Consider the following 13,615-nt stretch of genomic DNA (forward strand, 5'->3'; position numbering starts at 1 on the left):
GATGCAAAACATTCAATACCCATATTAGAATTGGTTCATCTTTTCTTGCTTACAATAACAAACTTAGTTGCATTCATTTTTGCATTTTGTTTGATTACCATACATAGCTTAAGCACTAGGGGCCCGATTCGCAAAAGTAATTTGAGACAAAATCCTAACTTTACGACTTTCGGTTTTCACAAAGGGCATTTGGGAGTAGTAAAGTAAGGATTTTGTCTCAGTTACAATTAAGTTTTCCTTAAGTTAAACTTAAGAGCAAAATTGAAGTTTAACTGAGACAAAATCAATCAATCAATCAATCAATCATAACACTTGTATAGCGCACTACTCACCCGGAAGGGTCTCAAGGCGCTTGGGGGGAAAAGGGTCCGCTACTGCTCGAACAGCCAGGTCTTGAGTTTTCTCCTGAAGGCGAGATGGTCCTGGGTCAGCCGAAGGTGGATGGGGAGGGAGTTCCACGTCTTGGCCGCCAGGTAGGAGAAGGTTCTTCCTCCGGCGGTGGCTCTTCGAATGCGTGGTACGACGGCGAGTGCGAGGCTAGTAGACCGTAGCTGGCGGGTGGGTGTGTAGAAGGTCAGGCGGTCGTTGAGGTACTTGGGGCCCAGGTCGTGGAGAGACTTGTGTGCGTGGGTGAGGAGCCGGAACGTGATCCTCTTGTTGACATGAAGAAAATTACATATTTATATGTATTCGTGCCCCCACGCGCTACCCTCTCACCATCTGCCATGTTGAATAAAAACCCCTGCATTACTTCACATTCAGAGGCCTTATTTCTCTGTCACCAGGCCCCTCCATGCCAGACCTTGAAAAAGGCACACGTTACATTTCTCTGCAGCACATTAGATATTTTTTGAGCAGTCACGGAGAAGAGGTCCAGCCCGGGGTGTCTTAACAGTGTCAAACAGGAGGCGAGCAGAAGCCCCTCTGCAGAGATAAGGCCCAGTTTTGCTGTCGGCTCTCAGAGATAAGTGGGGCCCATGTCAAGGGAAACCTCCAAGACAGTTACACAAGGGGTGGACAGGAAGGGCCAAACCAACTGCTAGTATGAAGCAGCAACACTTCTACAGATGAGAGCAATCTGCATGCTGCCCCGAGCTAGAGATAAGACCAGACATGCTAGTCACTCTGACACCCAGGGCCCTCCCTGGCCAACAGAAAGGAAACAGCCCTCATGGAGAAGTCTGATAAAGTTACGCAAACAGGCATTGCGAGTTTTAGCTGACCTTGCTGCCCCCTCTATGCACCCACCCACCTATGACTCATTACAGTGAACGCCTACATGCTCATATCTTTTTCTTTCCTTCTGCTTGGAGGGCTCCTCCCTATGTATGCAAAGAATGTATAAATATTGTACTCTGTGAATAAAGCTCAGAACTCTCCTGTGCCCGCTTGGCGCTGGAGCTCTCCCTTAACTCGAGTTAATGCAATAAAGCCCATTGACTCTAATACCACGGACTCTGCTCCTCATTTTTGCTTGACCCTTTTGATATTTATTTATTTATTTATAGAAATTATGATAGTGTAAATAATTTATTTACGACATATTCTGGCGCCCGAATAGGGACGCATCCCCTTCCCCACGCGCCGGCAATGTAGGTCCGGCCCCTGCCCCCTTCTACAGCCTAGACGGACTTCAAGTGTACACGCCAGCGGGACTTCCCGCCAACTCCCTCAGGCCCACGGAGGAGGCGGACTGCGGCCAGACATCCACACGAGGCGGTGAGGAAGATTGCGGAGCGTCCTGACCCAGAGCTCAACCCGTGAGAGAGCCGAGTCCGAGGTCTTCAGAGGTCCGCCATTCCTGCGCAAGCGCCAAGCGTCCGATGACCAGGTCTTCAAGTTCTGCTTCCCGGTGAGTACCACTGAGAACGCATAAAGACGGGTTCATTTAATGAACACGGTAAAGACGTTTCTCCTTCACGAGACCGGTATGGTTGTACTGTATTCCAGTACATAAGTATATGTTGTATATGTTTTGAGTTTGAAATTGTTTTAGTTAGGTTCCAGCATGCCGTTGTTTTCAAAATTGCGTAAAATAGGCACTAAAAAGGGAATATTAGAAGAGGCAGTTAATGTCCCGCCAAGAGATTCTCCCGGCCATTTTATGTATAACAAACATGGCATCAGCGCTATTCTCTATTTAGACCTCTGGGTAGATTACACAAAGGATCTAGAGACGGTGCATAGATGGCCTGCGACCGGCACATGGGATTCAGAATGTATTATGAGAGTAGAGGAACAACTATGGAAAAGGAAGTCGAGGCCCTCGCAGAAAGAGGTCAATCAAACAAGGGCCACCTCGCAATGGGTGGGTGTATAACCGGATATTGTTGGAATACACCTTCTTTGTTAAAATACCCCTCACACACCAAAAGGGCCCTTGGTGTCATGCTTCATCATCGGGGTCTTCCCGTCCCGCTGCGGGGCGGGGCAGTGCTGCGACAAGCGGATACGCCGGAGCACCTTTAGATGGAAGTGCTATGTGTATGGAGTGAGTGTCAGTGGGGTCAGGAGTGAGATATAGGTGAAATGTTAAAAAATACCTGGCCTACTGGAAAAAAGGATATTTATTAAACACTGGCTGGTATTGTTAAAAGAAAAGTGAAGCGGAGAGATGGAGCTGATTAATGGGCTCTCTCTCCTATGTGGGTCAACATGTTTCGAGGCGCTAGGCCTCTTCGTCAGGACCTTAGGGGAGATCCCCCTGTCACTCATTAGACTGAAGGGTATAGTGGGGTCCCAACTGCAGGAGGGAAAAGAGGGGGTTACCTCCGCTATTATTAAACTGGTTTTCTTATCTTGCAGGCATACTACATTATCAGTGTGGTAGTATAGCAGTGTTGTAATTATTAATTGTATTTACACACATAGTTCCCTTTTTTTCACTTTTTTTGTATATACACCATTTCTACCTTTGTGGAGGAAACACTAGTGAGTGACAGGGGGATCTCCCCTAAGGTCCTGACGAAGAGGCCTAGCGCCTCGAAACATGTTGACCCACATAGGAGAGAGAGCCCATTAATCAGCTCCATCTCTCCGCTTCACTTTTCTTTTAACAATACCAGCCAGTGTTTAATAAATATCCTTTTTTCCACTAGGCCAGGTATTTTTTAACATTTCACCTATATCTCACTCCTGACCCCACTGACACTCACTCCATACACATAGCACTTCCATCTAAAGGTGCTCCGGCGTATCCGCTTGTCGCAGCACTGCCCCGCCCCGCAGCGGGACGGGAAGACCCCGATGATGAAGCATGACACCAAGGGCCCTTTTGGTGTGTGAGGGGTATTTTAACAAAGAAGGTGTATTCCAACAATATCCGGTTATACACCCACCCATTGCGAGGTGGCCCTTGTTTGATTGACCTTTATCCCTGTTAAGAGGAGGACGTGCCCACCTCGGTGCCCATCTGCACCACCTCTTCACTCCCCCCTTTTGATTTCCCTGTTCTTCAGACAGCGTGCAGCTGTGGGAATCTTTTTCTCTCGAATTCATCGAGACACCAGTAGTTCTGGACCTACACATAGCACCGTATTAGGCTGCCTTGTGTTCATTTTCATTTTCTTTATTTTCACGCACATCACAGCTAACACTCACACATAGTCACCACACACTTGTTCTAAGTAGCCATCCACCATGGAGGATGCGGGAGGCCTTACCTTTGACGATGAGGAAGTCGATAGAATTCTAGCCACGCTCCGCCCGTTTGAGGGCCTAAGCAACACAGAACCTTGCGGAAATGACAGTGACTGGGATGAACTGGCAGTGCTCAGGAGGACACAGATCAAGACGGCCCTACACGGTCTGTTCATGTCAGAGTATCTGAAATCCAAGACAGCCCCAGCGGGGTTGATAGTCAAGAACGAACCTTTCATCTTCACCCATGACCTCGAATTTAAAAGAGACTGGTCCTTGATCAGCTGGCGTTGCACCAGGGATTGGTTAGTCCTTATTGTAAAGACAGCAACCAAGTTGACCCAGGAACTCAAAATTGAAATCTCTAAATTGGAAGTTAAAATCAAGAGCTACCTTTCCCCTACTGCCCTGAAAAAACGACTTGAGGAACTAAATCAAGAAATGACTGAGTTCGAACTCACTCTGAAAAAAAGCAAATCTAAAAAACATAAAAAAGACACAGAGGAGTTCACACATGAGCGGATCTATCCGTACATCAAGAAAGACTATGTGTCAAAAAATCAAAACACTGATCAAGACACTACCTTTTCTGATACCAGCTCAAATAGCTCTAACTCCAGTAGAAGTAGTAATCAAGGTGCCAACAGAGGAAAGCCCTCCTTTAGAGGACAATTCCCAAGGGGTGGAAGAGGTTGGATGCCATACCAGGCCCCCCCAGGGTACATGCAATACCAACCAGTACCACCTTTCATGGGCCATCCCTTCCAACCTTGGGACCCACAAGCTCCCCAATTCAATTACTATGGGCAGCAGCCTTTTTTAGGCCAGCGCCGAGGCCCCAGAAGGGGAAGAATTCGAAAAGGAACCCAAGTCCATTGGAACCAACCACCGGAGTCCATACCCGGTGTATCGACTCGGAGCCAAACAGCCTCCACCAGTCGGGGAACTTAGTAGTGAACCTATCAGATCAGGATTTAACAGAGGCCCAGACGAATGTTTTATCAAAAGGTCTAGGTTTTGTCCCTACGAACAGAATGGACAAATTTAAAATCTGCATGGAGATGAAGGAGTTCATGCGAAAACTAAAACTCCGAGCTTTCTTTCAGGATTCCACCAAAGAGGGCACCGAGCAGTCAGATACAGGGCTAAAGAAAAAGTCGACTTTCACCCCATTAGACTCAACTATCCCTGTTGAACTGCTAACCTTCGAGAAAGCAGTAATGGAAGATCTTGACAAGTTACCCACGGGTGATAAGATCTCCTTTTGGAATACTTCCAGGCAAGAACAAACAGCCCTACAAGAACTTGCAAATAACCAGACTATAGTGATCAAACCAGCCGATAAGGGTGGGGCCACGGTTGTACAATCTCACTGCAACTATGACAGGGAGTGCAGGAAATTGCTGGAAGATGAACGTAACTATCAAGAACTGAGAGATGATCCATCTGAGGAAGTAAGGATAGCGATCCAAATCATGATCGAAGAAGCCAGAGCTAATGATTGGCTCACTAGGAAAGAGAGTGAGTTTCTGGTCCAAGATAAACCGAAAATACCATACTTTTACACTATCCCCTAGATTCACAAGGACGCCCCCTATCCACCTGGGCGTCCGATAGTGTCCGGTATTAACTCACTTTTGGAACCATTATCGAAGTTTGCTGACGCATTTCTTCGACCAATTGTCCAAAAAACCGACACCTATCTCAGAGATACTAAGGCAGTCCTCCAATTGATAAAAGACGTTCCTTTTGACCCAGAGCATGATCTCCTAGTGGGACTCGACGTGGAGAGCCTTTATACAAGCCTCCCACACAAAGAAACGTTAGAAATAATAGAGGAAGTACTTTTCTCTACAACATGGGATTACCAAACCCCTAGACAAGTGGTCTTGGAGTGTATCTCTTTGTCCCTCACAAAGAACTTCTTCCAATACGAGGACACCTACTACCTCCAAAGACATGGAACCAGCATGGGGAGCACCTGTGCGCCCAGCCTGGCTGGACTATATGTACACCACCTAGAATCAACGAAAATCCTGGGACAGAGCAATCCCTATAGACACCAGGTATTAACATGGAAGAGGTATATAGATGACTTTTTTGTCATCTGGAGGGGTAACCAAGACTCTGTTATCCAGTTCATGACCTGGCTGAACCAACAAGATCAGTTCCTGAAATTTACACACACGGTCTCTAATGAAAATTTGGTGTTTCTGGATTTAAACATCTACCCGAAAGACGGTAAACTTGTAACGAGCACTCACTTTAAGCCTACAGCAAAGAACAGTCTGCTCCTGTACAGCAGCTTCCATCCACGCCACCTGCGGGAGAATCTCCCGTACGGACAGTTCCTTCGCTTGCGTCGGAACTGTAGCAATATTGAGGATTTCAAATCACAGGCGGCAGATTTGGAGGTCAAACTCTTGAACAGGCAATACCCCACGAACATTGTTCGGAAAGGCCTCAAACGTGCACGGAATAACAACAGGGAAGCACTTTTAGAGGATACCGAAAGGAAAGAACCCGATCCTCGCCCAATTTGCGTAACAACTTACAACACAAACTCCAACCAGATCACGAAGATCGTGAACAAACATTGGAGAGTGTTATCCTGTGGCAAATTGAATTTTCCTAAACCTATGTTTGCGCATAGGAGAAGAATGAACCTGAAGGATCTTCTAGTTCATACCAGACCAAAAGCTACAAGAGCGAGTGAACCCCCCAGGATAGCAGGTGTAAGCGGGCACCACCCCTGTGGCTCGTGTGTATCTTGCCAATACACGCAGAAGAGTAGAAACATCACTTTTTCTAACAAATCTACATGGGAACAGCGAGCCTTCACTAACTGTAACACCCGCAATGTGGTGTACCTAATCACGTGTCCGTGCCACATGGAATATGTGGGAATGACCAGCAGACCCCTGAAGATCCGAATGGGCGAACACCGTAGCAACGTCCGCTGCAATAAGACTACCACGAAAATGTCTACACATTTTGCTATTGTTGGACACAGTGTCCACGACCTTAAATGGACCGTCATAGAAGCCTTTTCCAACGATAGAGACCTTCTATCGAAAGAGCAACGTTGGGTGTACCGTCTGGGGACACATCGCACAGGCTTGAATGACGATATTCCGTGGGCTCATTTAAATACCTAGGGTCTGCTGCTTGTGACACAGCCACTGACAGCCAGAGCCACCATGAATAATTTCTCTGCAAATAGGTGTATGGCTCTAAAGCTTTCCCCTTTACCTCAATAGGTTTACTACCTGTCCCTCTTCCCCCCCCCCTTTTGTTTTTTACAAAAACAAATCACCCATTTTTTAGAAAAATGGAAGTCTTATACATGACTGTATATTCCTTATAATAATAAACTGAAGCCATTATTAACGTGAACAAACCTAATGCTCCTCTCTAGTCCTCAAAGAACTGCCTTTAAGCACAGTAAAAATCCTCCTGTTAATTTATTGAGCATTAAACCCTGTAATCCGCCCCACCTGGAGCCACACTACATGTACTCCTTTGTTTGCCTCGCAGTCTTTCCCCAGACCTCGAGACAAAATCGACACTATCTGTTTAGGTACTTGTGCGCACGCGCACACACCGGGCGATAGTGACTTCGAGACGCGCATGCGCGCGATGCAGGGTGACCGGCGCATGCGCGGTGCACTCGGCACACGCATTGCTTTTCTCTGCTCAGCGCCAAGTCGGAGCCTTCCCTCAGTACCCCAGGCTTAAACATGTAACGATCTCCTATCCTTAAGTCATGCACCGATCCTTGTATTTACCACACTCACGATCGAACGCGCATAATAACGAGCAGGTAGCGGACCTTCCAGCATGGCCGCCCACCTTACCTACCTGTTAGGCCCTTATAGTTTCGGCGGGCTTTTCCTGAGGTAATTGATTAATTATCCAATCATTTAAGCATATAAATACTCACCGCTCCCTTCCTCCCTCACAACCACGGAAGCAGCAGACGAAGGAGGAAGCACAAGCGTGCTAGGGGCTCAGTAAGTACGGCGTAGCCGGTTCAAAGAGGATAAACTTGTATATCCCAGCCATGCCTGTACCTAGGGATACTACTAATGGGACAGAACTTACAATGCAAACCCCCTCTTTTCCCTCCTGCAGTTGGGACCCCACTATACCCTTCAGTCTAAAGCTGACTCATGAGGCATTACTTCCTCCTGTGAAAAGTATGAATTTGATTCCCTGGCTATCCTCATCCCCCATTACTTACTCTGTGTGTGTGACTATGTTTGTCTGATGATGTTTTTCTTCACCAATCATGCTAGATCCCTCATTTGCATACCGGTATATCTGTGTGTGTATGTCTCTTTCCCCTTACAGGTGACATAGAGTTAAGCGCATACTGGGATCGGCGCTATTATTAAACTGGTTTTCTTATCTTGCAGGCATACTACATTATCAGTGTGGTAGTATAGCAGTGTTGTAATTATTAATTGTATTTACACACATAGTTCCCTTTTTTTCACTTTTTTTGTATATACACCATTTCTACCTTTGTGGAGGAAACACTAGTGAGTGACAGGGGGATCTCCCCTAAGGTCCTGACGAAGAGGCCTAGCGCCTCGAAACATGTTGACCCACATAGGAGAGAGAGCCCATTAATCAGCTCCATCTCTCCGCTTCACTTTTCTTTTAACAATACCAGCCAGTGTTTAATAAATATCCTTTTTTCCACTAGGCCAGGTATTTTTTAACATTTCACCTATATCTCACTCCTGACCCCACTGACACTCACTCCATACACATAGCACTTCCATCTAAAGGTGCTCCGGCGTATCCGCTTGTCGCAGCACTGCCCCGCCCCGCAGCGGGACGGGAAGACCCCGATGATGAAGCATGACACCAAGGGCCCTTTTGGTGTGTGAGGGGTATTTTAACAAAGAAGGTGTATTCCAACAATATCCGGTTATACACCCACCCATTGCGAGGTGGCCCTTGTTTGATTGACCTTTATCCCTGTTAAGAGGAGGACGTGCCCACCTCGGTGCCCATCTGCACCACCTCTTTACTCCCCCCTTTTGATTTCCCTGTTCCTCGCAGAAAGAGGCCATTGAATTATGGCGCAAAGAGGCTAATAGGAGGGCCCTGAAAGAACTTAACAAAGCCGAGAAAAGCAGGCAAATGTCAGAACAGGCAAAAGAAAAAGAGTTACTAGAAGAGGGTGAACAGGTTCGAGTGGAACAAATGGATAGGGAAAGAAATGCTCTTGGTGCTGGTATCTACCCTGTACTCTCAGAGGAGATTGCAGAGGAAGTTCCCCAAAATGTACCCCTTAAAATTAAACCAACGGCACCAGAGGCGTTCCTTTCCGCCTACCTAGCAGAGCCACCCCCAGCCTACATAGACGCACCATTTCCCCCGCTCCCACCAGAGGCCGCGCCCCAGCCAGTCCTGGACCAACAACAGGTTTCCGGGGGTGCGGAAGGGGGGGGATAAGGAAATAAAGGATGACGTTGAACTCCCTAGATGTATATATGATTTACAGCCAGGTATTACTGGTCCAATGCGCGCCATATCAATACGAGTAAGGCAAGCCATCGCAGAGCTAGATGGACTGCCTGATATGAATACACATTTAGATGCCTTGTATGAGTTCATCAGAACAGGACGGAACCATGAATGCGTAGCTCAAGCTATGGAAAATAGAAAAGTAAAAGCTAAGAACAACATCCTCCTTGTTTTATTGTCAACTGTCTGATCAGGGAACGTGATGAGGGTGATGGGGATGTGGAGGTTAGTTTAATAGAGTGGAGCGACAGCATCAATGACGGTAAACATGATAAGGTAGCGCAGACAGAAGCAATGACGAATAAGATTAAAAAGAAAATACTAGCAATACGTAACGCCGAGAAGGAAGGCAGGGATAGTGTGTCAGAGGAAGGGGATAATAACGAGACGCCAGACAAAATGAATTTTCTGGGCATAGCACGGCACTGTAATGGCGCCACACACCATCGACCTCAGAAAACAAGGGTTAACAAGGAAACAAACATCTCTCCTGAGGATTTGTTCCAAACAACTGAAAAAGCCCTAGACCATTGGATGGACGATGAGCCACCCCTCACGCCACATGAGAGGGAGTTGGCTCGGTCGGCCACCCAGTGGGTGTCCCAACATCATGTATATAATTCCGACATAGTGGCCCAGATGTTCCTGAGCCTCCCACCACTCGAACAACGCCTGGCCAGCATCTATATGGTCCAACACTTGATCACGTTGTATGAGAGCCAATATCACCACCCTGGCAAATTATATAAAATACTGGAAAAGGTAATACTAGATAGATGGATGGAACAGGGCCCAGAACTGATTAACACCATTTTAGACTTGCGTCTCCAATATGAGCAATTCCTGTCCGCCTCAATGACACCAGACCCTCGCCCCAGAGGACAGTACCCTCTGCGAGAGGTCCACCCCATAAGAAAAATAGATGGCACTGTCCAGCGGGTATATGTCTATACCCCTCTCACCATGCTAGAAATACTGGAAATGAAGAGGTTGTTACCTTCCCATGATAAAGACCCGGGGGGGTTTCACAGAGAAATAAAAGATATACTCCGCATAGGAGACTATACTTACCCTGATATCCTAAGGTTACTAAAGGTTTTGTTACCAGCAGGCATTTACGAGAAACTTAAAGAGAAAGACTGGGATGTGGGAGATAAAATGTTGAAGTGGGCAGAGTTGCAAGCTGAAGATGCAGGTAGGGCCCCGGGGGATGGCCTTGGTGAAAAAATTAAGGGGCTCCCCGAACTCTTTTTTCCTTTTTTACCAAGACTATTGACGACTAAAAAGGAAGACTGGGATGCAATTTCAGCCTGTAAACAGAAACCAGAGGAAGACACGAGCGATTACTACACTAGGTTGGAAAAATGCTTCGCTGTCAACAGTGGTTTAAAACACAGTAGTGAGGCCTATCCCCACCTTTTTGTGACCAAACTGGTAGATAACGCCCTTCCTCAGATTAGGAATAGAGTGCTGAAGGTTGAGAGCACTTGGCAAGCAAATAGCCCCTCACAAATGTTACAGATGTTGCAATACCACCAAAATAGAATAAGGGAAGAGCAAGAACAAGAAAAGAAGCGCATGAAGGATACAAAAATGAAGGTGCTAGTTGCCCAAACAGTACCTGCATAAACGAACAAGAATGGTACCGCACCACCTAAAGGGACCTGCAATTATTGTAAACAACAGGGTCACTCTGTAAGGGAATGCCCCGTCCTAAAGCACAATATAGCCACAGGTAAAACAAAGGAACGGCCCTATACACCCAGACAGTACAACACTCAACAGACATAAGTCCCCACCCCGCCGCAGGTCCAGACGCCCGCTGCCGCTGCACCTCAAATGTATCAGTACACGCAGTCAGACTACCAATCTTTTTCATGAAACAGCCTCGAGAGGGAAGATTGCTTGCCCCTTATCCCAGTTCCTGTGGACCAAGAGGGTCCTTATGTACATGCTCGTTTGCTGGGGCAAGATAGAAAGTTTCTGATTGACACAGGGGCAAGCAGGACTACCATCAGTCATGACGAGGTCCCAGGGGCACCTCTCTCGGGCTCACAGAATATATCCCTGGGATTTTCTGGAAAGCCAATTGTCAACAAAGTATCAGAACCAGTCTCTTTAGGGGTGGGTCCACTGACACGCACCACAGACCTACTACTCACTAAGACATGTCCAGAAAATTTACTAGGTATAAAGACCCTAAAAGAACTGGGAGCAGTTATCTGTTGCTCACCAGAAGGAGTAAGACTGTTTTTGCGTGATTTCAAAGGACATTTCACGGTTAGAGATTTTGATCCCAGACTTCAGGATGTCCCACAGTATCTATGGGCACAAGGTTCGACTGACGTAGGTTACATGGATATAACACCACACAAGGTCACTCTTAAGGAAGGAGTAGTCCTACCCCGAATACGACAGTACAGGATTCCACCTGAGGCTGAAACAGCCTTATTAAAAATAATTCAAGAACTCATTGAACAGAGGGGGGTGGTGGAGACAGACTCGAATGTGTGTAACTCCCCCGTCCTCCCTGTTCTTAAACGCACAGACCCTCAAGCACCCCCAGTTTACAGACTAGTAGTTGACCTTCGAGAACTGAACAAATGTGTGGTCCCACAATACCCAGTGGTCCCAGACATTTCCTCATTATTTACTGCCATTGATTCTGAGGCAACATTTTTCACGGTCATTGACCTGAAGAATGCATTCTTCAGCATTCCAATACATCCTGACAGTCAATATCTTTTTGGATTCAGTTTAAAAGGACGCAGCTTTAAATTTACAAGAGCTCCCCAAGGCTTTACAGAAAGCCCAAGTGTTTACAGTCAGGCATTAAAGAGACAACTTGACAGTATTAGTATGCCTACTAACACAGCATTAATACAGTACGTGGATGACATTCTCATCACAGCAAGATCAGAAACTGACTGTGAAGAGATTTCCCTCACGGTCCTTCATTTTCTGGCGGACAAGGGGCACAAGGTGTCCCCTTCGAAGTTACAGTTCTGTGAACAGCAAGTGGCTTACTTAGGGCACTTGCTGTCCAAGGAGGGTAGACAGCTGACACAAGAACGAATTACATTGATTTCCAACATTTCACAACCCAAAACACAGAAAGAAGTACGTGCATTCATTGGCCTTACTTCCTATTGCAGACAATGGATTCCCCAGTATGCCCACATAGTCAAGCCACTCATACAATTGACTACATTGGAGGCAGCCACCTCTAACGTCCTCCCTTGGACATCAGAGCACACCTTAGCATTTGAGGAACTAAAACGGGCATTATGTCAAGCGCCAGTTTTAGCCACTCCTGATTACAAGAAACACTTCACCCTGTTCGTGACAGAGCGGGATGGAACAGCACTATCTGTCCTCACACAGGACCAAGCAGGGAAACACAAGCCATGTGCTTATTTTTCTAGTACACTGGACCCTGTAGCACAGGCTCTGCCAGCATGCTTGAAATCTGTTGCGGCCACAGCTTTGGCCATAAGACAAAGTGACTCGATAGTGCTGGGACACTCCCTGACAGAAAAAGTACCACACGCAGTGGAAGTTCTCCTGAATAGGACACAGACACAACACCTGACTGTAGCAAGATTGACAGGATACGAGCTGACACTATTTCAACCCCACATAGAGATTAGAAGATGCAACATACTCAACCCTGCCACTCTTTTACCCTCAAGCACAGATGACACCACACCCCATGACTGTGTGGAAGTAATAAATGTAGTGACGAAGCCAAGACAAGACTTGACAGATGTTGCACTCCCAGACCCTGACATAACGTATTATGTAGATGGATCATGCATGAGAACAGGGGCAGGAGAATTAGTGGCAGCATACGCCGTAACTACTGACCATGAGATCATAGAGACACAAAGAATAGATATCCTGTCAGCACAAGCAGCAGAGCTCATTGCTTTGACGCATGCCTGTAAACGAGCAAAACAGTTAAGGGTTAACATCTACACTGATTCACAATATGCGTTTGGGGTAGTTCATGACTTTGGGGTACTATGGAGGGAGAGAGGTTTTCTGACCTCACACGGGGCCAAGATACAGCATGGCCCTCTCATACAGGCCTTGTTAGAAGCAATACACCTACCTACAGCCATAGCGATCCTGAAATGCAAAGCACACACCAAGGCCACAGATGTCATTTCCCAAGGTAATGACCTGGCAGACCAAACTGCTAAACAGACAGCTCAGACTCCAATTGACATAACAAACTCACAGGTATTACCACTGACAAGGACTATGACAGTCAGGGATCCCTCCAAAGATGTACAAGATATACAGACCCATGCCACTCCAGATGAAATAAAGAAATGGATTGAACAAGGAGGGGTCCAGACTGACCAGGGTTGGATGACTAAAAACAAAAAGACATGGTTCCTCCCAGACTCTATGGTACAGTTGATAATAG

Source organism: Lissotriton helveticus, chromosome 1_1, assembly GCF_964261635.1.
Source record: "Lissotriton helveticus chromosome 1_1, aLisHel1.1, whole genome shotgun sequence".
NCBI classification, from domain to species: domain Eukaryota; kingdom Metazoa; phylum Chordata; class Amphibia; order Caudata; family Salamandridae; genus Lissotriton; species Lissotriton helveticus.